This window comes from Dermacentor andersoni, chromosome 1 (assembly GCF_023375885.2).
Source record: "Dermacentor andersoni chromosome 1, qqDerAnde1_hic_scaffold, whole genome shotgun sequence".
In the NCBI taxonomy this organism is placed as follows: Eukaryota; Metazoa; Arthropoda; class Arachnida; order Ixodida; family Ixodidae; genus Dermacentor; species Dermacentor andersoni.
The window spans coordinates 124,909,994-124,937,713 of NC_092814.1; the positions used below are offsets into that span (position 1 = coordinate 124,909,994).

General features: G+C 47.7%; 1 long non-coding RNA gene across 1 annotated transcript; it reads right to left on the reverse strand.

Moving 5' to 3' along the window:
• Positions 1-862: 862 nt before the first annotated feature.
• LOC129380581 (uncharacterized) lies at positions 863-27,553 on the reverse strand. Its single transcript, XR_008608726.2, has 3 exons — positions 27,397-27,553; positions 12,467-12,560; positions 863-1,013 (listed from the first exon to the last, which is right to left on the reverse strand). It is a non-coding gene; the product is annotated as an uncharacterized lncRNA (long non-coding RNA).
• Between the last annotated feature and the right edge of the window lie 167 nt (positions 27,554-27,720).

The following is a 27,720-nucleotide window of genomic DNA, read 5'->3' on the forward strand; positions in this document are numbered from 1 at the left end:
AAAGAAAGTAGAGAAAACTGCTGCAAATGCGCGGGGCGCGAAGTGAGAGGACGAATGCCTCCAGGTCGATCCTCATACAAGGAGACTGCGTAAAGTCCTATAGGCTCGTTCACACTAGGCCGACCCGACAGCGATGCCGACAAGTGAACAAGACAACGACGCCGGTGATCTGTCGACTAGCCAGCCAACTGTGTCGCTGAGAGGCATACTGTCACATTAAGCCGACAACGCCGCCGACGTGCCCGAAGACAGCGAGTCGTGGCAATGCGACAGCATTTTGTGACGCGACGCCGACAAAACCAGTCCGAAGACTCATTCGGCCAGTCTTCGTAAAAATTGGCTGCAAAGCGAAAACATCGCACCGACGAGATTGCCGCAGCAGATGCGCTTTTACGTATACTTAATGGCGCTCGAAATTATTGAAAACACAGTTCCGAAGTTGAAATGCATGATCGCCAGCCCTTGCCAGCAGTCTTGCGTCGAGCTAGAGCCGTTACTCAGACAACACAATAACACCCCTAGGACATAAAACCGAGTACGTTTGGACGTCCTCAGGACGTCCCCTCGCGAGTCTCAAATCATCCCTATCAAGTCCTGTTGTCTGGCCTCAGCACGTGCTCAGGACATCCTCAGAAAAACATTCGAGGATGTTTTCAGTACGCATTGAGGACATCTTAAAGGCCTAAGCATTCGCTGCGCCCAGTAAAAATCCGTGATTTTATTAACTAAAGTAAGCCGTTTTCCGCCCACTAAGCAAGAAATTCAGGCTTAAAACTACATCCTGCACTTACTGCTTGACAGAGCATACTTTTGAGCCCTGTTGCAGAGGGTCACACGAAATGAAAACATACACCCATAGGAATACACACAAAGCCATTTTATTGATTTCACTTCATAACGGCGCATGCCACACTGACAAGAAAGGTTAAAAGAAGCGTGATAAAGCCAGGGGAATTATCCGCTTGCAGTGTCTCTACCCAAAAACACTGAAGCACGAGAGGCCGTAGAAGACACTGAAAGAAATAATAAACAGCACATCGTCAAAAACAACTTACATTCAAATACAGAGAAATGACAAACGAAAGAGTTTATGCCACACACATGGAAGCAATGAAGCACAAGATTATTGCATGAAGCACCAAAGCAATTGCTGGTGATGGAATGTTGATCTTTATGGCAAATTCAATCCGCTTAATGCGTTTTTTTTTTTTTGTCACTTTTTTTTTCCCCGTAGAATACCTCGTCCCGGGTGGAAGCAGCCATGTCAGCACCAGTGGATGCCAACGTGATTTTTCTTTATCCTTTCAGAGGCGCCGCTATGGTGGAAGCAGTTCTAGTAGATGACAGTGAAGCTAACGCGTTGACATGATAAGTGAAAATACTTTTCACTTTCTTAGCCGCGACATGATTTAGAACAGGATATTAACTACAACTGTATCTGGCTTGCCAACATAGCGCGATATTTCCCGCCGGCCAGTGCTAAGATGTCGGATAGCTTGGACGTTTGCAACAAAACTATTGTCGGGAAAAAACAGCGCAGAGAGGCACTTGTGGTAGCGGAGAGGTTGAGAGTGATGTTACAGCGGCGTTGAACAATAGAGAAGCGATGCTCAGAAACGCCGAAATCACCACGTTGAAACTGCCCACTTTCGAGACCCGGCATAAAATGTCACAAACCTGTAGGTAGCAGCTTTGGTGATTTTATTCTACAACCGAAGCGACACCGTGAATTCCAGCACCCGTTCCATCCGACACGAAGAGCTCCACGGCAAAGTCGCGCGAATCCGTCTGATTCACTATGTAATTAATGAAGCCACGAGTCCACGCTGTTCGCTAAGTGAATACATGCGCTTATGCGACTATTTCTTCCCTGCACAAATCTGCGCTCCACTTTCTGCAACCCTGAAAAATATGAGGACTTACCCGCTGTCCGCTGCCATGTTTTTTTTTTCTTTAAAGCTGCGCTTGGCTTGTACTAGTTTGGATTGAATTTTCAAATCGAAAAAGCCAATGGGCCAGCCACGACGGTGCCAGCAAGGAAAGAAAGTGGGGTGGCTTGCTCGCTGACATCGCGGGATACCTTGCTGGTTCACTCGTTCATTGCCAACACCAATGATATCGCCCGCAGGTACTCAAATCGGTACAAGTTGCAAAAATACGGTTCAATCAAAAACAGTGGTGAGGTATCACGGGCAGTTGATGAAAGTTTAACTCGACGAAAAAAATCAAAATCTCCATGGCGTAGTAACGACGTCACATGATGTATAGCACCTAATTTTTCATTCATTAACTGAAACAAACGTAAAAATATCAATTTCAGGGTTTCTTCTAATGCAAAACTCAATGTCCTCAAAATGTCCTGCAGTGGACGTTCTTTGGACAATCAGACATCCTTAACAAGTCCTGCAAAATAAGTTTTCAGGATTAACCTGTGAATGTCATCCCGAGGACGTTCCGAAGACGTCGTAAAAACTTCGAGGACGTTTGCACAATTTGAGGACATCCTGGGCACGTCGAGTGTAGTCTGGGTCATAGCCTGTGCGTGCTGGATGACCCCAAAACGGCCGTCATCTATGGAGGCGCCATTTACATAGGGCTAGAGTCAGCATATTGAGGATAGCGATAACCCTCACCAGGCGCTTCTCTGTCGCCTTTGGTTAGGAGTTGCCTTCACAAAGGCATACTCTACATTAATTGGAGTGACTGACAGTGCAGCATGCGAGGTCTGTGGCACCGAAGAAAACATCGACCACCTGCTGTGCCACTGTCCCCGATACACCCCAGAGAGACAAGAACTTGCCAAAGCTTTCCAAAAACTGGACAATCGGCCGCTTTCTGTGCAGGTGCTGCTGGAACACCGCCCCCATCGCCCGTCGGCCCATAAAGCGGTGAAGGCGTTTTTGTGCTTCCTAAGGACGACGGGCTTGTGCGACCATCTGTGACTATTAATGCAAGTTCTGTAAGACCACACACGTCAGCGAACTCACCGCAATTTCCTTCTTTCCTTCCCTCCTCTCTCTCCCTGTTATCTTTGTTTCCCCCTTTCCCATTCCCCCGGTGTAGGGTAGCCAACCGGACGTTATTCTGGGTAACCTCCCTGCCTTCTACTTATCTCTTTCCCTCCTCAACAGGCGCAACGCAACCATGATACGCGCTGTCGCCGAGTAGCGGCAGCAGACGGACGACAAACCTTGTTTGCACTCTTTACATAGTAATGGTTTCGAGCAGCGGTTGCGGGCGATTCAAATAGCGCGCCGGAGATCTCCAATGTAATTGGCACCCCAGCAGAAGTTGATCCGGCAGGCACAGAAGCTATACAGGAGGCTATCACATGTACACAAATGCGCCTTGTGGCGCCGTCTATCGAGCAAAAAACATTTGGGTCGACGTCCGGACCTCTTCCTTTTAAGTATAAAAAAACAAGCAAGCATTCATAATGCATCGCCTCTGAGGTCCGACAACGCTTATAATCTCGAAGGCTATGTCCAGCTTATATAGCTGCCTTTGTTAGGCCTAATGGAGTAAGAGTACGAGACTGGATCTCGCAGACAACGCCACGTTATCTCTAATAGTTTGTTGTCGAAGGATCGTTACTCAAACCGAAAGCAAATACAGGTACCTGTTGGGAACGATAGTACGAAACAGTGAAAGATGATGACTTCTTAGAACCGAAGCGACGGGCTTTCGCCTCGAAGGCACCGCCATGTTAGTCGTGTATGGTCGTCTCGTTGCAGTGTGAAAAGGAAATCGCCCGACACTGCGGACGAGTCAGTTCTAGCCGACGCTCAGCCGACGCTCAGCCGACACGACCGTCAACGATCCGTCTGCAGGCTGTTGGCGCAGGTGCAGAGTGAGAGGGGCGCCGACAGGGCGGAAAACGCTGTCGTCATTAGTCGGCAGACGAAAATCGGTGTCATGTAGGCGTATAGAGTCAATGAGCCTTTAGGAAGTTGTGAATGGCTGTGACAGCGTGTCTTTCTTTGTCCAAGCCCGACCAAAGAACGAAAACCTTCGATAACAAATAAAGAATGCCTACAAAGCCGGTTCAACTGCCTGCTCAGAATTTCCCACTGTCCCTCGTATTACGGGCACGAGGTGAGCAGGTGTTCCACAGGCGCATCCGGGGTGTTACAGTGGATGCAGAAGCGGACGAATTTTCCTTGATTCTATGCAGAAAGTAAGGCGTGTAGGCGCCCTCTAGGGGCAGAGGATGTATGAGTGTATTAAAGGCGTCTTCGCGTGTGTGTGTGTTAGCGCGAAAATGATAGTAACGTGTCGCGCTGCACCATTGTAAACAGGCACCGTATGCAGGCGTCTTTAGTTTGAGGATGTGTGCTTTCGCACTTTACGTCTCAAAGACCAGTTTTGGTCAAACATGGAAAAAAGGTGATGGCACAGGTACCTTCAAAGCTGTAGATTAAGTGTACGCGATTAAAACCACCTGGATTAAAACATGACAGTAACGCTCCACGGTGCTGTCACGTGGCAAGCTGTAGAAGTTGTCTTCCTATAAAAGACATTCGGTATAGAACAGCACTGTCCAAAACAAACGTAGAAAGCAAACTATTTCTGTACTTTACCCATTCGCCCCATTAAGATCGTGCGTTGGCCTTCTTTACGGTTGACGCATTTTGCTAACAGCCCGACGAGCGCCGCGCCGGAGACGTGCCTACGCACCCGGACGGGCCCGTTGTCCAATTGGCGTCCCGCAGCGGCAGAAATTGGGTCGCGGTCGGTGGCCAGTGTGTTTCCGTGTGCCGGCGACCACCTTAATTGGGACTGATTAGGCGCCGTTCATTAGCCCCCTCCCCGGAGGATAAAAGAGGGTGAATAGGGGGGAAAGTCCTGTGGGTCCGAGCTTGATTGCGGTGTCAGCCGGACTCACGGCGTCCGCTGATTCGGGCCACGCCAAATGTCGCCCATACAGCGTTAATTTCAATAGTCCTCGCTCAAACGCTTCCTTTCAGATCCTCTGTGCCACGTGAGCTGCTACAGAAAGCCGGAGGTGTGATCTAATCCCGGTGATAGACGGGGATCCCTGGAGCCAACCTGAATTAATGTCATTGCCTCAAAGGTTGTCTATTGTCCACTCGTCATGTTCCTGCCGCTCGACCGAGTTACTTGTTGTATCAAAGGTGAGAGCTGACTATACAACGGGCCGCAAGAAAGGAAACAGTGAGAAAGACAGGCGAAAGTAAAGAAAGGCATGCGACGTGAAACGCGACAGAATCGTCCACTTGGCTGCCTTGTGCTGACGGGAAGCGGAATAAAAAAGTAGAATATAGTCAACCGTGGGCGAACCAACAGTGAACTAACTACCACGAGACATTGTAGTTTCACGATTCTTTCTAGAGGGCGAAGAGGATCGCTTTCTATGTGCGATAGAAGTTGTCTCGCGATTGCTCGCGCTGACCGTGGCGGCATCATTAAGGTTGGCGCTCGTGAGAACGGTTTTCTTTTTATATATATATATATATATATATATATATATATATATATATATATATATATATATATATATATATATAGCTTGTTCAGAGTGCTCCTGTTTGCCATTGGCCAATGGTCAAATGGCAGTACAGCAGCGCCCATAACCATAAATCGGAACGGCTTTTTTTTTCGGATGTGTACGGCGCTACATTGGAGGAATGTTGGCGCAGTCTATATAAGCCCACTACTTGTACGAGAGTATAGGCTCATACAGTGGTCGATCGTTCCGCGTGTCGAGTATTAGCCCGAAGGCGAAAATAATGTGACATCCGAATTGCATACAAAAGCATTTAGCTCCCGCACTTCATTTCCCCGAAATGTTCACATCTGGGACAACACTAACACGGTAAGCCGCCAAACATAAAAACTCAAATGTTGGGATGATGCTATGCAAGAACGGGTCTAATGGTATAAGCAGTGACCACAGTACAAACGACAAAAGCAACAGCTTTATTACGCACTATGTACATGACTTAGACTAAAATATAAGGCGAAATAGTGTCATGAAGGGACACATCGAAAATGTGAATTTTACGTGCCTCCTCTCCATCATTCAGGATGCTCATTTAGAAACTCTTTCCGAAGAAAAACAACTTTCAAGTCAACTTTTCACTATCTCAACCTCGTTTCGAACATTTCCTGAGCCATTACAAAAAAGGCAATACAAAGCGGCTTGAACGTTTCTCGAACATTTTTTGCACCAGGTGCTTAGAAAGCGTGAAGATAGCCGTAACAAAGCTGTAGAAAGGCTATACAGGGTGATAAAAATTAAGTTTTACGCTCTTTTTTTAATTACGCACTGGGAGGTATGCGAAGTTCATCTGTGCAAGTAATTTATGTGACTAGGGGGACGCAAAGTGAGATGATAATTATCACTGTAAGCCGGCTAAACAACAAAAGTTGAATAATTAACTTTTTAGTGACTGCAGCAAGCGGGCATGTCTGTGTTCAAAAGTTAGAGGCAGTCGTGATTCTACACAGTTACACTTGGCAGATTTCTAGCGCACCCGTGTTCCGAAATAACCGCCTGCAAATTTGAATTTCCATTCGCATGATTACGCATGCAAGACAGCGAGGATCGGCGCAAGGCTCCTCCCTGATGTGACGGCCGTTGCATGCGGCGTTTACTCTTAAAACGGTGCGTAGGCATAGGCAAAGATACTAACTGTTCTCCTTTCACTCTCGGCTGGCGAAATCGAAAATTGGAGAACTTGGAACCACTGTCGAAACACGCAACCGCGCAGCCTGTAACGATGGCGGCAGCTGCCATGCCGAGATAAGGGAGCCAGCGGAGAAGCCAGAGGGCAATGCGCATGCGTAGTTGTGGCTAGACGAGCGGGCGTAGTCCTTGCCGGGATGACGCAAATAAAGTGACTGCTAATTTCTAAATAAGGTAATTTTTAATGAAATCAATAACAACAACAACAAATTTAGCCGTGGTAACAAATATTTCGTTCTGCTATTGTAAACTCGGTGTGCTCATGCGGAGATCTCACTTTTCTTGGAAAAACTACACTCATCAAGAAGTCAATGCTTTAAAAATGTTAAAAATGATTTCCTTCCACAGCAAAGCAACGCGTAAGCCGCTCTCGCGTTGACTCGATAACTCTGCGCAGTACCTCTGGGCCGATGCTCGCACAGACAACTACTATCCTGCTCTTCGTGTCATTAACAGTCAGGGGGGCTCTGTTGCATACACTCGATCATTAACATAATCCCAAAGAAAGCCGAGCGAAGAAAGGTCAGGAGATCTCGGCGACTGAAACATCGCTCTGGCGCACCCAATCCACGGTAGTGGAAAATGGCTGTCCAACCAGCTCTTTGAAGAGGTGGACAAATGTGTTGATGCTCCGTCATGCTGGAACCGTAGTTGGCGCAGTCATTTAAGGGGAGATCGGAGACAAAGTTGTCGACGACAATACGTAGTATTTCTTGCGTGTACTCCTTTCCGTTGAGATTGTCCTGAAAAAAGTAAGGTCCAATGATCCTGTCCCTGAATATGCCACACCACACATTGACACTCCACCGAACTTAGTGCTTGTATCGCCGCAGACAGTGTGGATTTTCCCTGCTTTTCCTCTCTCTCTCTCTCTCTCTCTCTCTCTCTCTTTGTGGCCAATAATGGGCGTTGTGAACATTCACGGTGCCATTCCGGCAAAATGAGCCTCATCTGTCCGAAATACTCTTTGTAGAAACTCCTTTTCTTCATCAATTTTGATCAGGCGTACATTGCAGAAGTCAATCGGCCTTTCCAAGTCGTCCTCACTTAGGGCGTGGTGAAGGCAAGCATGGCACGGATGGCACCTATGCTTCTTTAGCACATTTGCGACTGTTCCTAAGCTGCGTCCGTACTTATGGGCAATCTATCGGATACTGATTTCTGTCTGCAGGGTGCTGGCGTGGACGGTCACGTTTCGCTACTGCCGACTTGTGGCCGCCAACGATGTAGATGCTTCAGACTCCATAGCGGTACGTGTTGCCCGAGGCAACAAGGGTGAGCCAGCGTCACGAGCGAGCCATGACGTGGCGTCGCAGCCAATGGGAGCTTAGGTGCCATTTTCTTTTCTTCACTGTCACATACACCGCCGGCTTTTTCGCTCAATGGACCATTTGACGCTTTCGCAAAAAAAATAAAGAAAAAAGCGCGACGGACTAGAGCCCCGCGTGGCTGCATTCCGGGGCGTGTACAAGAGACGGGCGCAAATTTCGCTCGCCGTGTACGATGTGGCCCCTTAGGCAAAGGGGATTTCCGTCAGGTCGCAGTGACGTAATGACATCTTGTTTCATTGTTGCCCCCGGAGGAGGGAGCCTCGGCGGCTCTTCGGCTCGACCGATGGCGCGCGCGCGCGTCTCTTACGCCAGCTTCCGTCTGTAGAGGGTCCCAGCTGCACCCTACCTCGAGCGAAAGTAGTCAAGAGTGGGGAGCGGTTCTTACGCGAGTCCTCGGTGTTCTCAACTAGTCATCGATCATGGAGAATGAGCGAGCATTTCGAAGACGTGTGGCGTCAACGTTACGTACGTGAGAACGTCAATTTCGAAGTCTTCATCGACAATTATCTTCTTGGTCTGTCTCTGATGGTGGACTGAGCCTGTTGTGCGAAAGCGCCGAAAGATGTTTATGAAGATTAGCTTAGCTTGAAGTGAGCTGTCTGGGTGGCGAGCCGCGGAAACCCGCATCGCTAATGAGGTGTTGCCATTCATCTCAGTTATTGCAAGAGCCGCGTGCATATACCATTACATATATACATATACATATATACATATATATATATATATATATATATATATATATATATATATATATTGTAAGCACTACTAACGTACTTCGTCTAATCGATGAAGATGTTGGCTGAAGTCAGACGAAAAGATGACACAATATCGTCCAGATAACAAAGGCAGGTCTTCCATTTTAGAATTTTAGACCACGAAGTACGTTGTCTATCATGCGATCAAATGTAGCAGGAGAGTTACAAAGGCCAAAAGGCATCACGTTAAATTCACAAAGTCCGTCTGGTGTAGCGAATGCGGTCTTTTCTTTGTCAGTCTCGTTCATCGGAATTTGCCAATATCCTGATCGAAGATCAATGCTGGAGAAATACTCCGCCCCTTCATGTTCTTTTTCATGTCTCGCGGATGAAGCCCCTCACTCCCCGTTTAGATAACCTCTAATCTGCGGCCAGGCTGGCCGCTTCCATGACGGGGGGAAGTTAGTGCAAGCACTATTAACGTACTTCGTCGTTTTCATTTGTACATAGCCATTATCATCTTCCCTGTTCTTCGACTTCGCGCATGAGCTGGGGCGTTGCCTTTCTTGGAATAAACAGCGCTGGACAACTTGATCGGTATCGGTATTATATATATATATATATATATATATATATATATATATATATATATATATATATATATATATATACACACACACACACACACACACATTCCCCGTAGAATACCTCGTCCCGGTGGAAGCAGCCATGCCAGCACCAGTGGATGCCAACGTGATTTTTCTTTATTGTCCTTTCAGAGGCGCCGCTATGGTGGAAGCAGTTCTAGTAGATGACAGTGAAGCTAACGCGTTGACATGATAATGTCCCGCTGCGATCTCAAGTCGTACAAAAACGTGCCGAAAAAATATCTGCCGTGATCGCCCTATACAGTATAATGCTTACTGCGTACGCCACATGAGGTGCACGGTGGCCGCGTACACGTTTACATCGATGGCTCAGTCACGTCTGCAAGTTGTTCAGCTGCTGCTGTGGTGTGTCAGAGTTGTCGGACGATCCCACCGCTGTCAACCAGATGTAGGAGTCGTCGGACGATCTCGCCGCTGCCACCATTTGAAGGAGTTGACGGTCGTAGAGAGGAACTCGGTGAACAGGATTTATTTACATGTTATTTACAGTTGAACATGAGATACATCGAGAGTCTAGCGTGACTCCCAGATGGAGCCTGCAAGACTAACATACAGCAAACAGCTTACGAACACACAGCTCACGAGTACATTTCGAGCACGACAACGAGCACGCAGCTCACGACGACGAGCACACTCTAGCAGCCGGCAATCGCTGCTTATAAGCACTTGGTCCCCCCTTGATTCCAAGCGGACAGAAACGTTCGTCCAGTCATCGTTCGACGTCACCGTAGACCAGCTCTTTTGGAGAAGGATGAGGGCTGTCGACTTGGAGGAGGATGAGGGCTTACATACACCTGCCGCACACACACACAGGTGCAATGGTCCGGAGCCAACGTCAGAGGGGCTTCGTAGAACTCTGAGCCGTCCCTGGTGACGCGGCCGGGTAGCACATTGTCTGGTGTCTCGAAAAGCTCATGGGGAGGTTCCGCGAATTACCTCCCCTCGAGAACTCCCCTGAGCTGACCCCGCGCCACGTGGCTGCTGGTTATCCGCAGTTCTCTGAAGTGCGCCCCGTCCGGTTGGATTGGAACACGTGCAGCGGACCAACAAGATCCGTCAAAATACAGCTAAAAACGTCACATGTATCATCAATGACAGCTGCTGAACTGGTAGCCCTGCGTGCGGCTCTTCATTTCATTCAGGAGGAAATACCCCATGCATGTCAGTCTTCTGTGATGCCAAGGTAGCCCTACAGAGTGTACTCACAGCACTGCGCCATGGATCACATGAGCCGCTCGTCGCAGAGATCAGAGAAGTCCACCATAGCATAGTTGACGAAGGACACGATATAATGTCTCAGTGGTTGCCTAGTCACTGTGGCATACGTGGTAATGATCGAGCAGACGCAGCTGCCAGATCTGCCCATGACGGCGTCAACTGCGTTGCCATTCCTCTTTCGAGAGCCGACGCAGCGAAAAAACTTTCCGCCCTTGCGCGTGACCTGACATTAGCTCAATGGAATTCATCCGGGTTCACAAATGCACGCCTTCATACCATGGACCCTAATTTACAGCTCCGTATTCCGCCTGAGCTTCCACGACGTGACTGCACCCTTCTTGTCCGTCTATGGCTTGGAATAGGATTTTCAAATGCGTACTCTTTTCTTATCGGAATGGCCAACAGCCCACTTTGTGACTTCCGCGGGTGCAATAAAACAATCGCTCACCTTCTTTGTCCGTGCTCTCGTTTCAACCCGCAAAGAGCAGTACTCTGAGCCACCCTAGACAAATTGGACAAGTCCCCTATGACAGAAAACAACATCCTTGGAAACTGGCCTACGCGAACATCAGCGCGATTCGCTATGAAGGCGCTGCTGCGGTATTTAAAAGACACGGGACTTTCTGACAAATTGTGACTGTACACTGTGTGACGCAGGATTGCACGGTGACACTGCGTAACACTAGGAGCGCCTTTGCGGGCTGCGTCACAGTGCCCACAGAAAGAGTTCGTGTGTATGTGTGCTTGTGTGTGTATAGTTCATTTTTTATTTTTTTATCCTTTTCTCTCTAACACCAATCTCATCCCTTTCCCCTCCCCCAGTACAGGGTAGCCAACCGGAGATAATCTCTAGTTAACCTCCGTGTCTTTCCTTTGCCCCTCTCTTTCACTCTCTCTCTCTCTCTCTCACGTACGCCACACCACTCAATCATTCCTTGATTTTGCAAGCCGAGAGTGAAAGGGGAACAGTTAGCATCTTTGCCTATGCATGTGCACTGTTTTCAGAATAAATGGCGCACACAACGGCCCGGTCACATCAGGGGGGAGCTTTGCGCTGATCCTCACTGTCTTGCATGCGTAATCATGCGAACGGAAATTAAAATTTGCAGTCAGATATCTCTAAACACGGGCATGCTAGAAGAAGTCTGCGTAGGGGAGCTGTGTGGAAACATGACTGCCTCTAACTTTTCAATGCAAACATGCCCGCTTACTGCTGTGACTGAAAAAAAAAAGCTTTTTCAATTTTAGTTAATTCGCCGGCTGACAGAGATAATTGGCCACTCAACTTATCTGCATAGGTGAACATCACGTACCTAGCAGCGCCTAGTTTTAAGAAAATCGCAAAACTTAATTTTGATCACCCTGTATACTAATTACACCTCAGCTCCTGGCACGATTTCAGTCATGACAAAGAACCGAAGACACATTGTAAACCTTCTTAATTCTTCGCTCCTCCCGTTTTTCTTTCTTTTTCAATTCCCATATAAAACGCGCAAATGCACATTGCGGGCGATATCGGCTTGACGATTAGGAACCCGAGCCACATAAGTGAGAAATCAAGACTATGTAAGCGTGCGTGGGCTCGGAGGTTGCGACGCCCATTAATGCTAGAAAATGCTATTTTCCTTTATCACGTGATGCGAAGCATCTTTTCCGTGACTGGTCGTCTCACAAACTACACCCCGTTTTATTGATAACGCTACACGAAGGCTAGAGGGACTTCTCGCACGACTCACATTTATCAGCCAAAATATAGTGCGCCACGTAGAAACAAAAAGCTACATTAAATTCCATACTTCTAAATAGATGTTACATGGAAGGCGTCGCACAACTGGAACTACTCACCACATGCAGGACGAGTGGTGTGACACATTTCCGCGACCATGCAGCCGCAACGTGTACCACTTGTGCTCTCGACCAAAGAATAGTACGTAGCACACTGGAACCAAAAAGGTGCACAAATAATACACGATTCGACGTAACCGTATATGTCCATAAGTTATGTAGTCGTAATATATTAGGTAATAAATATTCTGTAATGGGTATATTATATATACCTAATTATATTATGGTATAAAGTTTGTAAACAGGGATAAGGTGCCTCAGAAAGGCTGGCCAACGTTTCGATAGGAGGACCTATCTTCGTCAAAGGTGGCCTCGTCGTCCTCGGCATGTTAGTTTTAAACGGTTAGTTCAGTGACGTCACGTGCGGGTGTTGTCGCTCGCGGCTGGTTTTAAAGGGAGAGACTTCAGAGGGAACGAGCGCTGTCGTCCGACGTCTGTGAGCTTCGTTCCCAAGAAGGGGGGACAAGAGCCGAAGAGTGGGAGCGCGGGGAGAAAAGAAAAGAAAGAAAGACAGAGAACAAAAACAGAAAAAGAAAGAAAAGAAAGGAGGGAAGCCAGGGCGACACCAAGACAGAAAAAAAAGGGAGTGAGAAAGAACACGAAAGAGGAAAAAAAATTTAAGAAAGACGGGGGCCTGGCCGCGCGTTGGGGATGCGGGAGGTTAGGAAGCATTTAGGGGTATCGTTGGCGGCATGTTCTTGTGGCAATTGAAAAGACGGTCAGGCGGTCAGTGCGCGAGTAACACAAAAGAAAAAAAAACATGAGTTGAAAGAGTGACTTGAGTAGCATAGCAGCAATACGTCGAGTAATTTTAAAGTAGTTAATGGCGTTTTTCACTGGTCGATTCGGAGCAGGATTTCTTGCTCCGCGGCAACGAATCAGAATTTCACTGGTCGATCTGGAGCGGGTTCGCGCGTTCCACTGGTCGTTTCGGATCAACTCGCTCCGCGCCGGATCGCTCTCACTTGCTCCGCCACCGAGGCGCGGATTCGGGCAGAAATAGCCCGCGTCACTTCCGTCTTTAAGCGAAATCGGTCAACGCCTCCTAGATAACACAAGGCCGGTGCACTTCGATCCGTGACGTCATGCTTCCTTGCCCGACTGCCATAGTATCTAATGGGGACGCTCCCGATCGAGCCGCCGTGGTTTTGGCGTCATCGTCTTCGTCACGCTGGGCTTGGCAATGGAAATTTCGGTCCAAGTAGCATGATGTCACAAATCGGAGCGCACCGGCCTTGTGTTATCTAGGAGGCGTTGAATCGGTACCCGGTTGGTACGCACAAGATTGCTTCGCAAAATGGCTGCGTTCAGTGCTGTTGCAGTGCTCGCGTTTAGCGATGAGAGCTCGGACGACAGCGATTACGATGTGACGCAGGTGCTATACGAAACCTTCTATGCACGTTTTCCATGCATAATACTTGCGGGCGCGACATGGAAATGACGGACTATGCGACTGCCGCGGTCAAATTACACACGGGGGACGGTGAGTTTGGTTGCCGTGGAAACGCACAGAGCGGAAGTCGGGCATGGTTTCCGGAACCGGTTTGTGCGACGTGTACGCAGACTTCCTGTGCGATTCCCCGCGGAGCGTTTTTGCGCTCCGCTGGCCGATTCGGATTTGGGAAACGCGAGTGCTCGCTCGAGGATTTCGGCGGCCGCTCCAGATCGACCAGTGAAAAACGCCATAACATGGCGACGAGGAGTCTGCGGTGCAATGTATGGGTTGACTGAAAGGCAGCGGCATGGTCTTTCAAGGGGCATTGCGCCAGTCGCTCAGCGTAGGTGTCGTTACGGCGGCATCCAGAAATGGGGATACCCTGGGTTGAGGCGCCGAAAAAGGCATATTGACTTCGGAATGTGTTGGTGAGGGGGTTTCAAAAAATATATAAAGAAAAAAAGAAGGGAAAAGAGAGGGGGGACCGAAACCGGAATAACAAACAGGAGGGTGACGTGCGCAGAAGCGGGCGGGGGCAAGTGTACATGGGAGTGAGTGAGTGAAGAAACTTTTATTGCAGGTCCGGCGAGGACGCGAACTCGTCGCGCACCTGGCTAGTCCCACGTCGGGACCGGCAGGTCTAGCCCACTGGCCCGGTCGCGGGCACGCCGGACAGCCAGGATTTGCTTTTCAAGAGCGGGGCTACGCAGAAGCGAGTCCCACTCCTCCTTGATGAACTTGGGGTATGTCGACCCGCACTCCCACAGCATGTGCGCTAGAGTGGAGCTCTGCCCGTAGGAGGGGCAGGCGTCGTCGCGACACACGTCCGGGTAAGCCTCGTGGAGAACGGACAGACACGGATACGTACTGGTCTGCAGAAGCCTAAGCGAAACGGCTTGCGCCCTATTCAGCTTGGGGTGAGGGGGTGGAAAGACCCTTCTAGACATGCAGAAGAATTTAATAATCTCGTTGTGAGTAGCGGGAGCGTCCCTGTGGCCGTAGGGAGGAGGGGAGTCGGTGCTTCTTCCAGAGGAAGCGCGGTCGGTGAGTTCACGCGCAGCCTCGTGAGCAGACTCATTGAGGTTCGGGGGAGCACCCTCGACCGACCCTACGTGAGCTGGAAACCAGTGGATTGAATGATGCATGAGAGCATATCGACTCGAGCTGCTAAGAAGACGAGCAGCTTGCTTGGCGATGCAACCCTTCTGGAAAGCCCTAACTGCCGTTTTGGAATCGCTATATATCTCGGACCCACGACCGTCTAGCAGGGCGAGGGCGATGGCGGCTTGCTCGGCGACTCCGGGGTCTGAAGTGCGAATGGAGGCGCAATTGGAAATCTTGCCGCTAGAGTCGACCACAACGATGGCAAAGGTCTTCCCATCGCTGTACTCCGCGGCGTCGACGAAGCTTGCTGTAATGTCTCGTTGCGTGATATGTTTCAGGATGGCTGCTGCTCTGGCCTTGCGCCTGCCCTCGTTATGGACGGGATGGACATTTCGGGGCACAGGGGCCACTTCGAACTTGTCTCGAATGCACCTAGGGATCGGGGTAGTGACCATCGGGAATCCCGCAGGTTGGTAACCCAGCTCTTCGAGGATGTGTTTACCTGCCGCTGTGGTGCTCAGGCGAGGGAGTTGCGCGCGTTCTTGGGCTTCGGCAATCTCCTCGGCAGTGTTATGCACCCCCAGCTTGAGGAGATCCTCGGTATGGGTCCTGATGGGTAGCCCGAGAGCCCTCTTGACTACTTTGCGGATGAGAGCATTGAGCTTGTCTCGCTCTGCTCTGAGCCAGTTGTGCATAGATATTGTGTACGTAAAGTGACATAGTACGAAGGCATTGATAAGCCTGAGGAGATTGTTTTCCTTCATTCCTCGGTGCCGGTTTGCTACTCTGCGAACGAGGCGGAAAGCGTTGTCCGTCTTTGCGATGATCTTGCGGAGAGCCGTTCCGTTCCCGCGGTTGAATTCGACAAACATGCCCAGGACCCGAATAACGTCGACCCTGGGTTACCGAAGCCGAAGTTACCTTGTGTGCGTAATCCGACGCTGTACTTTTACTGTAGTAGTAGATTGAATATGTTTGCATGTACAGCACCTGGGGCGGCCACAGGGATTGGTTCCCAACTTCCTCTTTGTCTTTAGTTTGGCGTGTACAAGAACATCTTTAAAATTAGTGTTGCGTCTGTATGCTACTCTGGGAGGATCGGGAAAGATCTTACTAAGTTTCTGGTTGCTGGTGAGAATTAGGTAGTATTTATTGAGGATGTTGTTCACGTTTGGGAGTGCGTTTGAGAATTTAGTAGTAAGAATAGGCGTTGTTGTTCTTGTGATCCTCGGGCGGGGTTTGAGGACCTCGGCTCGATCAAGTTTGGTTGCAGCGGTGTAGGCTGTTTGAAGGTCACTGTTTGGGTGGTTCCTGTTAAAAAAAAATTTTCCTGCCTACTACTCGATTTAATATACTCTTTCAGGTTTTTACGCCTATATCAACTGTACGAACCCATTCTCCCATGTACACTTGCCCCCGCCCGCTTCTGCGCACGTCACCCTCCCTGTTTGCTATTCCGGTTTCGGTCCCCCCTCTCTTTTCCCTTCTTTTTTCTTTATACATATTTTTTGAAACCACCTCACCAACACATTCCGAAGTCAATATGCCTTTTTCGGCACCTCAACCTAGGGTATCGCCATTTCTGGATGCCGCCGTAACGACACCTACGCTGAGCGACTGGGACAATGCCCCTTGAAAGACCATGCCGCTGCCTTTCAGTCACCCCATACATTGCACCGCAGACTCCTCGTCGCCATCTTAACTACTTCAAAATTACTCGACGTATTGGTGCTATGCTACTCAAGTCACTCTTTCAACTCATTTTTCTTTCTTTTGTGTTACTCGCGCACTGACCGCCTGACCGTCTCTTCAATTGCCACAAGAACATGCCGCCAACGATACCCCTAAATGCTTCCTAACCTCCCGCATCACCAACGCGCTGCCAGGCCCCCGTCTTTCTTAAAATTTGTTTTCTGCTTGTTCTTTCTCACTCCCTTTCTTTTTTTTTTGTCTTGGTGTCGCCCTGGCCTCCCTCCTTTTTCTTTCTTTTTCTGTTTTTTTTTCTCTGTGTCTTTCTTTCTTTTCTTTTCTCCCCGCGCTCCCACTCTTCGGCTCTTGTCCCCACTTCTTGGGAACGAAGCTCACAGACGTCGGACGACAGCGCTCGTTTTCTCTGAAGTCTCTCCCTTTAAAACCAGCCGCGAGCGACAACACCCGCACGTGACGTCACTGCACTAACCGTTTAAAACTAACATGCAGAGGACGACGAGGCCGCCTTTGACGAAGATAGGTCCTCCTATCGAAACGTTGGCCAGCCTTTCTGGGGCACCTTATCCCTGTTTACAAGCTCTACCACAGTGTACTATTCCATCTGTCAGCCCCTTTCTTGATTTTGGATACATAATTATATATATTGTAGTAGTATTAGTAGTAGTAGTCGTCGTAGTAGTAGTAATAATAGTAGTCGTCGTAATAGTAGTAATAATAGTAGTCGTCGTAATAGTAGTAATAATAATAGTCGTCGTAATAGTAGTAATAATAATAGTCGTCGTAATAGTAGTAATAATAATAGTCGTCGTAATAGTAGTAATAAGAATAGTCGTCGTAATAGTAGTAATAATAATAGTCGTCGTAATAGTAGTAGTAATAATAGTCGTCGTAATAGTAGTAGTAATAATAGTCGTCGTAATAGTAGTAGTAATAATAGTCGTCGTAATAGTAGTAGTAATAATAGTCGTCGTAATAGTAGTAGTAATAATAGTCGTCGTAACAGTAGTAGTAATAATAGTCGTCGTAACAGTAGTAGTAATAATAGTCGTCGTAACAGTAGTAGTAATAATAGTCGTCGTAACAGTAGTAGTAATAATAGTCGTCGTAACAGTAGTAGTAATAATAGTCGTCGTAATAGTAGTAGTAATAATAGTCGTCGTAATAGTAGTAGTAATAATGGTCGTCGCAATAGTAGTCGTCGCAATAGTAGTCGTCGCAGTAGTAATAGTAGTAATAGTAGTAATAGTTGTAATAGTTGTAATAGTAGTAATAGTAGTAATAGTAGTAATAGTAGTAATAGTAGTAATAGTAGTAATAGTAGTAATAGTTGTAATAGTAGTAATAGTTGTAATAGTTGTAATAGTTGTAATAGTCGTCGCAATAGTAGTAGTCGTCGCAATAGTAGTAGTCGTCGCAATAGTAGTAGTCGTCGCAATAGTAGTAGTCGTCGCAATAGTAGTAGTCGTCGCAATAGTAGTAGTCGTCGCAATAGTAGTAGTCGTCGCAATAGTAGTAGTCGTCGCAATAGTAGTAGTCGTCGCAATAGTAGTAGTCGTCGCAATAGTAGTCGTCGTAGTAGTAGTCGTCGTAGTAGTAGTCGTCGTAGTAGTAGTCGTCGTAGTAGTAGTCGTCGTAGTAGTGGTCGTCGTAGTAGTAGTCGTCGTAGTAGTAGTAGTAGTCGTAGTCGTAGTAGTAGTCGTAGTCGTAGTAGTAGTCGTAGTCGTAGTAGTAGTCGTAGTAGTAATAGTAGTCGTAGTAGTAATAGTAGTAATAGTAGTATATATTATATATATAGTAGTAATAGTAGTCGTAGTAGTAATAGTAGTAGAAGTAGTATATATTATATACCTTATTCGCGAAATCATCAACTAGCTCAATTTTTTCCATGAGAATCGGCGATGTTCGCTTTTAGCGTCCGGGAAGTTTCACGTGGAATGACCCTTGTTCTATATTCACAGTAAGCATGTTTGCGAAAAGTGCCTTAGTGCATGAACGTTTTCCATATCACCTCATGTTATGATCATTTAATCATTTAAGAATATCTTGTCTGTGGAGAAGCCGACAGTAGCTGCCAACATTCGCAATTTTATCCAAATGAATCTATCAATCAATTTGTGACGCTAAATAACATGACTCACCACAACTAGCGGGAAAAGAAAGGAGCGTGCACTTGATATAAATGTCACTGAACACAACTGGCCCGTTTTTACAGTTGCGGCAAGCGAAATCGTTTGTTTCTACCTGTGGCGTACACTTGCCCAGACATACATACAAACCATAGTGTTTGCGAGCCGACTTCATTTGGCCAGTTGCCCAAGTCGAGTGACGCCACCGTTACAGCACACATCTACCGGCACAGCGCGGCCAAAGCGAGCCAGCTGTTGTTCCGCGCGCCATGCCTGCAGTGCAGCCGCTCTCGTTCCGGCAGGAAAGAAAGCGCCGAGGCCACTTAGCTCAGGATGTGAGCAATGCTTTGATCATTAATCTTCTTTTCGAGCTCTTTTCGCAATCTGGCCTTCATTTATTACCAAACCGTCGTGTCGATTAATTACAACGATTCGCGCCGGCGTTTGTTTCATTTTGGCACTTGCAACCGAATCTTTATTTGACGGGGTTTGTTTTTTATTTTTCTTGGTGTGCGGGAAGGGAAGCGAAGACACGCATGCCTGAATGGTCGTTTTGCGCAAAAGAACTGAGTTCCTAAGTTGAAGAGCTTGTCTCTACGTCACAGTGCCCAGATAGGAAAATAGATACTAAATTTAATGTTGTGTCCCGAAATACAGAGAGGCTCAAAATACGAACGTGGAACTGTCAATTAAACAAACGAATTGTGCACTGTAGATGGAGATTGATGCGTTGCACGAGTAATAATGCAACACCATTAAAATTGCATAGAGAATCGGTAAGTAAAAGGGCACGCACTAAAAGCACGCAACACTAATTGATTGCAGGGCGAATGCCAATGCCAACAATCTTCTGAAAACCTAAACATACCGGACCAGTGGCGCAGCCAGAAATTTCGTCGGGGGGGGGGGGGGGGGGGGCTCACTTTTCAGCTCTGCCTCCTAAAATTTTTCGAGGGATCAAGTACATTCAACATTATTAATAACTGCGTTGCCATTGCCAAAGATGCTGCAAACGAATTCTTGAACGCTACGCACTGTTAAGACAAGTAAAATATTGCTACACGCGTGTGGTATATGTTTGTTTGAACGAGACGCGTGGGCGCTATCACTCCAGAAAAGAAGAGGAAGAACGAACTGGGCTCGCGCTGTGAATACAACCGGTCAGCGCTGCAACCGTTGTTGTAAATATAACTTGCAAATAGTTGCTCGTCTTACTGACTAGTCCTTTTTTCTCAAAAGAATATACTCGTATGTCTCAAAAATTGTGCCCGAAATTTTTTCACAAAAGAATGTACTCGTATGTCTCAAAAATTGTGCCCGAAATAACTGTTATCAATGCTTCTATGCTTTCTGTACATTTAATAAGGAGAGCAAATATCACACGATCTTTATAACTATATCAGTTTGAAACCAGCAAAGTAGTGCATGCGGCTGATCTGAAAAATATAAAGGCCATGAAATGAAGTTGAGGACAAATATTTTATTAAAACTTTGTTAGCCTCCCTGCCTTTCTATCATTTGCATCTCTCTCTCTCTCTGTCATTGAAGAGCCTTGTTTACATTTTTCTGCATTGCAACGACCAGAGAAAAATCTCAATGACGCTGTCCTTTGTTAGAATGTATTGCCCAAGAGCAGCTGTCACCGGTCGTGTATGTTGAGAATTGCTCCGAAATTGTAGTCGCAACAGGGAGCACATATAAAAAGCAGGAGTTCTGCAATATATACAAGGGCGAGTCAAATGCAAGTGAGCCAATGCAAATATATGACAAACAGGGTACTTTCTTTAAAAGTAGTCTCCATGAGCATTTAGACATTTGTCCCACTGACTAACGAGTCGCATGATTCCCTTCTCATGAAACTCTTCGGTTGCTGCTTCAAGAAGTCTGTAACTGACTCTTTCACGTCATCGTCCGACATGAATCTGGTTCCCTTGAGGTGTTTTTTGAAACGCTCCAAAATGTGGAAGTCGCAAGGCGACAGGTGTGGGCTGTATGGCGGATGTTGCAGCGTTTTGCACTTGAAGTTTGCCAGTTAACCACATCAGCGACGTGGGGACGGGCATTGTCGTGGAGCAAGATGACCCCATTCCTCAGTTTTCCACGTCATTTGTTCTTGATTGCGACACGCAACGGATCCGACGTTTCGCAATATCGTAAACGATTGATAGTCTCTCCAGGTTTAGAAAATTCGATTGATAATGGCCCCTGACGATCGAAAAAAGAAGTCAACAGCGCCTTTCCGGCAGAAATGACGGCCTTTGCTTTTCTTGGGGGTGGTGTATTCAAATGTTTCCACTGTACGATTAGCCGTCGTGTTTCAGGCTCGTAGTAGCGGCACTATGATTCGTACCCGGTCACAATTGCACACAAAAAGTCGTCACCCTCATTGTGATGCCGGATTAGATGAGTCAAGGCGGCGCCGAACGTCTCCCTCTTCTGGCGGTAGTTCAATGTGTTCGGCATTCATTGCGCACACAAGCGCCGATAACCGAGATATTCATGAATTATGGTGTGACCCGAACCGTGACTGATGTTCACACGCCCCGCCAATTCATCGATACTTATCCTCCGTTCTTATCTAACCAGCCTTTGGAATTGTGTTGGGGGTGACTGCACGGTGGCTTTGGTCCGGTCTTGGATCGTCTTTGTAAGTTTCACGTCCTTCTTTGAACCGTTTGCGCGAACACTTCACAGTGACCAATGAAATGCAATGCTCACCGTACACGGCAGCCATACGGTGACTAATTACTTTTTGGGAAATATCTTCATCTGTCAAAAACTTCACGACACCATGCTGTTCAACTTTTGGAGTGTCCATTATGTCACACAACCATGTTCACCCAGGAAAGTCATGGGGTGCGTCTGTGAATGCAATGCTCCAACTCTATAGCGCACTGTTCCTGAGTCTCCTACGCGACAGCTCACCTGTACTAGGTGGGACCGGTAAGACCAACCTCCGAGCCCTCCAGTCTGTAGAAGCTCAAGCTCTGCGAATTTGCCTAGGCCTTCCCAGGTGTGCATCAACGGCAGCAACAATAGCCATCGCGCATGACCACCCCATCAATACGTATATTCATGTCGACTCCTTAAGGATGCACATCAGGCGCTTCGCCCGACTTCCATCGCATCATCTCACCTCACTTCCTGCCGCTCGACCTCGTTCAGTGTTTAGCAGAATTATTGCCGCCAACCATGGACGTTTACCGTCAAACTTCACACCTGCAGCACGACCATCCCTACCGCTGTGGTGACTGCATCCACTCCAGGCACTTCTTGTCATTCCCGGCATCAAAAAGAAAACGGAGATGCCATCTTTCGGCCTTAAAAAAGCCATGCTTTCATTCCTACATGACAAACAACGAACGGACCCACGTTTACACGGACGGTTCTGTCTCCTCTAAAAGTTCAGCTGGATCAGTGGTACTTCCCGCTCAATCCGTCACCATCAACTTCAAGACGTCTCACGTTACATCATCGATGGCTGCAGAACTCGCAGCTATCTGGACTGCTCTGGAGTTTATTGGTCCCAAATCACTACATTCACGGTCCATCTTTTGTGATTCAAAGGCAGCTCTCCAGTGTCTGCTGTCCCCTTTCAACCACGGACCTAATGTGAAATTAAAAAAAAAATTTTAATTATGGGGTTTTACGTACCAAAACCACTTTCTGATTATGAGGCACGCCGTAGTGGGGGACTCCGGAAATTTCGACCACCAGGGGTTCTTTAACGTGCACCTAAATCTAAGTACACGGGTGTTTTCGCATTTCGCCCCCATCGAAATGCGGCCGCCGTGGCCGGGATTCGATCCCGCGACCTCGTGCTCAGCAGCCTAACACCATAGCCACTGAGCAACCACGGCGGGTGAGATGCTCACATGGCGTGCGTTCTGCAACTGTTTTTAATGCGGATAGCATTCTTTCCCCACTTCAGCTGTTTTGAGCCTATCTATCTATCTGTCTATCCATCTATCGGTCTATTCATCCAACCATCCACGCTCTTACACCGACTCAATGACCCAAGTTGTCTACTTGCTTGGACCATTAGGTATGTGCTCGTCATCGTGGTGCCGTCGTCGTTCCATCATCGTCATTCCAGCTTCGGGATCTTACTCTCGCCATGCCTCCAAACCCCGCACCCAGTGGCCCAAGTTCTCTAATAGCTTGAGCCACTAGTCACATGGGCTCGTGGTCGTGATACCATCGTGGTCGTCGCACCATCGTCATTCCATCTTTGTCATCCGGCTCTCATCATGCCGTCATCGTCATGCCTTCTACCCCCGACCTAGTTGGAAATGTCTACTTGGGCCACTGCGTATGTGTTCATGGTCGTGATGCCATTGTGGTCTCTGCATCACCGTCATTCCAGATTTGTCATTCGACTCTTCATGCCGTCATCATCACGCCATCGTCGTCACACAATCGTAATGTCGTTATTGCCACGCTGTTACTTTATCATTGTCATCACTTCAGCAATGTCATCCTATTGTCATGCCGTCGTCGACATACCACATTCACCGTTCCATCGACGTCCGTCTTCGTCATTCAATCGTAATTATGTCGCCCTTGTAATGCCGTCACCGTCAGACAGTCGCTATCATGCATTCATTGTCAGACCGTCATCGTCATGCCATTGTACTCATGCCGTCATCGTCACGCCAACGTCATATAGGTTTCATGATAGGGTCATCATTGACCCATGGTCATCATACACTCGTCATCATCCCATTGCCATTAGGCCATTGTTGTCACTGCATCATCGTCATGCAGTCCTCGTCATACATTGACGGTCAATATACATCGCCATCATTGTAACTGCCACATCCGACTCTCGTCATGCCGTCGTTATGAGCCATCGTCGTCAAGCTGTCGTTTCACCATCGTCGTCGCTTCACTAACGTCATTCCATTGTCATACAAGCGTCGTCATACCACCTTCGTCGATCCATCGACATTATTATTTGTCGTTCTATCATAATCGTGCTGTCATCATTCAGTCGTGATTATGCCGCCGCTGGCATGCCTTGTCACTGCGGCGTCGTCAGACAGATACGATTCTCGTCAGTCGTGCCATCGTTCTTTCCAGGTTCTTCATCTGGTTATCATACCGTCGTCGTCATGCTGTTGTCCTTGCACCATCGTCATAAGAATCGACATCTCACTGTTATCATGCCGTTGTCGTTATACCGCCTTTGTCGTCGCATCAATAACGTTCCTTATTCGTCATTCCGTCGTCACTCCGTCGGCCATAGTAAATAGGGACCATATCGAAGTATGTGGCATATGGCCGAACCAACGAAAGTAACGGATTAGCACTACACGTGTTGAACAAATGTCACTTCCGGAATACGGTCTATCGCTACATTGTTCGTATGCTATTCGCATTGCCGTAGACAGCCATCATGTGACGAGTTCTGCTGTAATGTAATGCTGCTGTAATGATTACTTGCAGGTTTCTTACGTGCCCGGGCGCACACTCAGAAAGAGCACCTTATCATGAGGGTCACGGACGGTTAACAGACGCCAAATGACCCACGAAACTTTGGGTAGTTATCTATCGCGTCCTTCCTTTCCGTTTTGAGTTTTTCTTTTTTTCTCTTCACGCGCGTGCTCATTGTAAAGTTACAGCTGCGTTGTGTGCAACTGGGCACAGTCGTATGTGCCCGTGCTGTTTCGTTTACTGTCCTCATATTGTCTTGCGCTACTGTCCTCATAATGAATCATTACCAGGAAGCCCAGTTGTCGGTTCTATTTATTGCGCTTTAGCATTCTAAATTTCCAACCACTCATAGTTTTCTAAACACGCAGCAAGGCACTCAGTCTCTGCACACATGCGTAATTATTGTGAACTGTGTAATGTATTACACGCAATACATTGTAGAAAAATATCGACTTGCAAAGTCACAAAGCCGTTTGAAGCCATACGGACGACGTTTAGGCAAATCCATGTACAGTCGACTCTCGTGAATTCGACCATTGTGTAATCGCGCCATTTGATCGAAGTATCCGAAAGGTCGAATTAGCAAACGGCAGCAAATTAATGAAATATCTTTTTTTATTGCCTGAAGTATGCTGTAACGTCCTTTTGCTTCTTCCTCTTGAGGCTCTACTAAACCAGCATGCGGCGAAGTGACGGCAACATATCTAAACGCTGCCTCAGCGTTGAACTGTCACGTTGCTGACAGTGTTGTCGATGCTGAGTGTCCCACAATCCTTAATACTGTCGTCAGCACTGACAAAGTCCTTGAAAATACAAAAGCAGTAGCGTTGTCTACAGAATTTGTTATTTTCAAGGTTATAGTAACCACTACGGCACGCTCATGAGGGAGCGCCGCGCGAGGTCAGTTGAATCAAGAAAGTTGACAACCAAGTACAGTGTAGTTGAAAGTGTAAATAGACAAGCAGGAGTCATCAAAAAGAAAGTGAGAGAAACAGAGACAGCGAATTGGATGCAAAGAATGGGAACAAAAAAGACCATGGAGACCAACAAGAATGGGAAGAAAGAAATTAAAAGAGAAAAATCTGTACGATAACACACAGGGCAGTTAACCGGAGGATAGATATACTGTTTGCTACCCTGCATTGAGGAAGGCGAAGGGGAGACAAAGATTAAAAGAAAAAAAGTGCACGCACATGAAAAGAGTCGGAGAGGGGAAAATCAGAAAAAAAAACAAAGGAACGCAGGAGCGTCACAGTAGCTCAAGCAGGTCACTTGACCGGAGGAACCTGAATAGCGCCGTCACTGCCTTCTAGTGTGAATGTCGCATCAGCCGGCACTCCAATATCGTCTGCGCAGAAGGCGGCCGGTCATCGAGGGGTGCGAACGCCGTCACGAGCGACTGTCTCTGGGAGCTGTAGCGAGGACAATAACCGGGGATATTTTCGATTGTTTCCTCGCTGCCGCAAGTGTCACAGGCAGCACTCTCAGCCATTCCGATGGATCCGTTACAGGCATAGGGAGCGGTACAAGGTAGATAGAGAAGTTTGAGGAAGAAAAAAAAAAGATTAAGGAGATGTACACAAAATACTCGGATGAAAAACATGTATAGTATACTTCATTAAATCAAGCAAGCTGGCTGACTATTTGCCACCACCTCGTTTCAAATGGGATGCCAACAATGATCATCATCCTCGAGGGTCGATCAACCAAAACAGCATGCGTTCGCGTTTGAACTAGCTTTTCTCCCATAACAATGTATGTTTTCTCGCCGAGACGGACGACGAAGTGTCTCTTGGCGAAGTGTTGGTTTTTCTCCCTCTAGCTATTCCTGTGAAATCTTATCTATTAGTCGTCGAGCCTTGTTCGGGTGCGATGGAAGTGGACCACCCTGGGCCTCTACCGGAAACGGCGTCGTCAGCGATACGCCCATCGATGGAACGGACCGGGCTACAGACTGACAGCGAGATCGAAGGCACACATGCCTATAGTGAGATATTTTCGCTCATGCTCTGGTTCTTATGTTTGGAAGCGAGGAAATAAAAATAAAACAGAAGAGAAAATGTTGCAGTGTGTGGCGAGTATTGTCGCACAGTTCGCAGAAACCATAAGTGCCATCGGCGTCAAATGAAACACGAACAGTGGTGAGCGTGGTGCAGTTTGCAGCGTCATGGTTAGAGATATATTCGCTCATGCGGTTTGGCATTTGTGCGCCAAATTCATTCATTCTGTCGGCAACCTTGCGCAGCGCGGCCAAACCGGATGTGCACGCCTGTCAATGGTGATGATTAGACGGCGCGTACTACACCTTCACTTATGCTTGGGCCACGCGCTCCGCTGTTCACATTTCATTTGACGCTGATAGTACACAGAGGTGGCCACAACAAAGGCTCCCAGCCAGACGCTCGCAGAATGTCTTCCACTCGAGCTCATGACATATGCGTAGGTCGGTTAGAGGGGTGAATTTTTGAGCTTCAAGTTCCTGGTTTGTGAGCTGCTCGGCATTATCTGTTGCGCGTTCTGCCGACGTAAGCAACACACTCCCGTGTTATCACTCTTAGCAAGCGCTCTTCGCGCTTTCGACAATCGTGAGCACTGAAAGAAGGTCTATATAGATGGGGGGGCATAAAAATCGTCACGAACTTGTCCTAGTAAGAGGAAGTACACGCGAACCTAACTGCGCCACCTCGGTCGAGCTACTTTTCTCTAACTGCGTCACAAGGCCGGGTGCGGCCAGCGTGCCCAAAAAGTAGCCTAAAGAAGTACCGAATAAAGTTACAATAATGTTGGGGACCATATAAAGTGCCACAAACTTGTCCCAGTAACATTCTGTACACGCCAACCTGACTGCAACACCACGGCCGAGCTGCTTTTCGCTAACTGCGTCACAAGACCGGGTGTGGCGACCGCACCAAAAAAGTACCGAAATAAGTTCCAATAATGTTCGGGGTCTGGTAAAGCGTCACAAACATGTCCCAGAAAGATTCTGTACACGCCAAACTAACTGGCCACAACTGCAGAGCTTTTTTTTCGCTAACTGCGTCACAACGTACGGTGCCGTGCCGCATAATTCTAAATTGCTTGAAATGCAGCGCAGACGACTTTCAAACAAAATTTTTCACCTTGCCATAGTCCAGTGGCGTAGTACTGCCGTGCCGAAGTGCAGAAGGAGCGCCGAATACGCCGGGATCCCAAGAAAACAGGCTACATCCAAAAAAAGACAGGTCACCGAACAGACGAGCGCTCACATCCGCAGCTGGCCTCGCTCGTTTCGGTGGCGTGTCTAGCGCATGGCGCATGCATCTGGCGCGTCATTGGCTTGTCGCTAGGTGACGCAGTAAAAATAGCTCGCAAAGTGTAACTTCTATTTTACGCAAAACGTTTTAGTTTTAGCGGGAAAGAATTGAAAATATATAAAACATTGTAAGGTTCATTTCAAATTCATT